This window comes from Galeopterus variegatus, unplaced genomic scaffold, assembly GCF_000696425.1.
Source record: "Galeopterus variegatus unplaced genomic scaffold, G_variegatus-3.0.2 Scaffold1222, whole genome shotgun sequence".
Taxonomy (NCBI): domain Eukaryota; kingdom Metazoa; phylum Chordata; class Mammalia; order Dermoptera; family Cynocephalidae; genus Galeopterus; species Galeopterus variegatus.
In genome coordinates this window covers 281,287-283,408 of record NW_007727333.1, presented here as the reverse complement: position 1 = coordinate 283,408, position 2,122 = coordinate 281,287, and positions in this window count along the sequence as shown.

Genomic DNA, 2,122 nt, shown 5'->3' with positions numbered 1-2,122 from the left:
AGCAACAAGACAGTTTCAGGAATAAAAAGGTGAATTTGAAAAATAAAATGGTAAGGGCTGTCCGGTTAGCTCACTTGGGAGAGGATGGTGCTGACAACACCAAGTCAAGGGTTAAGATCCCCTTACCACCATCTTTTATAAAAAAAAAAAAGAAAGAAAAAGAAAATGATAGATGAGACTTCTAAAGAAAAAAAATATAATAAATGTTATCCCCAAAATGAAAATAAAAACTCAGTGGATTACACATAGCTGAAGACAGAAAAATTGAACTGGGAAATATATTAGAGATCTCTACCCCAAATATATCAAATAATACAGCACAGAGAGACAAAGAGATGGTCTGTGAAAGAGAGGTTAAGACACACCAAATATCTAGAGAAAGTAGAAATTAGAGAAAATGGAGGGGAGGCAATCTTTGAAGAAGTAATGGTTGAGAATTTTCCAGAGCTGATGAAAACCATGAATGCATAGTCCAAGAAGCAAACATATCTTAAACTAGATAAGTAAAAATAAATCCATGCCTGAACACATCATGCTGAAATTACAGAACATTGAAGATAATGAGATCTATTACTTATCTATGCATCCTCCAGTGTATGGCATGGGCTAGATGCTCCACAAATTCTATTGAATGAAGAACGTGGGTATCCCAAGACTAGATCACAGACAAATTGAAGGCAAGGAGGTAGAAACAAATATGGCTAACAGGGAGAAAAAGCATTCTTCTGACTTTCCTGAAGCACAAAACCAGGATTGGGAGAAAGTGAAGTTAAAAATGAGGGTGTGGGAGGGGGAGAGACTAGGCGGGGAATCTTGAATGCTTTTCAGGACAGGTGGAAGACAATGGACTGCTCAGCGGTAGCTGTGGAAGGTTCTCGAATAAAGTTCTCGGATGGTCCTTCTGTGGGTGATCACCCATTTTTATGGTGGGAGCAAAAGGGCCTTTAACATTAGCACAGAGGCAGAGGCCTATGTGGGAGAACAGTCACAGGGTCAGAGTCCTCCTCTCATTAGTTCTGACTGGGTCACCTGATGGCCTCTATGCCAATCACTGGGGTGGAAGAATAGGATACTCTGGCCAGGTCCAGTGATGTGCCTATTCCTGGAGCCTGAAGCAGAGCGTGCTCATCCAGTGCACACACTCTACCTGGAGTCGGGGACTGGGCACTGCTGCTTTCCAAGAGAAGACTGCATCGTCACCAGCAAAAGGGTGGGTGGACACTGGATGATAAACACTGGACTCATGAGAGATTCTGATGGTTCTGGGAGATGATACATACAAAGAACTTAGAATATGGACTGGAATGTCGAAACAGCTCATAAATGCTGTCCATCTGTCTGTCTGTCTGTTGTTGTTGTTGCAGCAACTGTTCAGTGGCTTCCCATAACCCACAGGATAAACAAAAACCCCATAAGATGACCTTCATGATTTATCCTTGCCCATCCCATTAGCCTTAATTCCTACCACTCCCTGCCTTGACTGGTATTCTTCAGCAACAATTTTAGGAAAATCCCTCCCAACACCGTGCTCCTGCAGTCCTCTCTGCCTCAACACCCTGCACAGCTACTAATCCTTTAATATTGGGGTTCAGTGACTGTTTGCATGCAGAGGACACCCCCGTCCCCTTCCCAGCCAGTTTTAACCTCCAACACAGACCTCTCCTCTGAGCTCCAGAGCCCAATATGCACACACTGATGCAGAATCTTCGGCTAGTTTGGTTCTTCTCAAACGGGGCAGTACCGTCCCCTAGTGGGAGATTTGGAAATCTGCATGGACGTTTTTGGCTGCTACATTGATGGGATGGCCCTACAGCAGTTTAGAGGTCAGGGACACCAAATGCTGGACACTGAGTCCACATCCTCAACAACTTGAAAATATCATTATAGGCATTCTTGTGAGTAAAAAAATGTTTATAGTTATCCGAAATTATTAATGTAACACATACATGAACATTTTCGGCATGGTTTAAAATAGATTGATGTTTTCCAAAATGAAATGATGATGGAAATAGGGTGAATATTGAACTTTTTTTTGTACAGAATGGTATGAAGGGTTGTACACCATATCGGAAAATCAGAATTCTGGCCACAATGCCACCTGTGAGATAGAATATAAATTTTT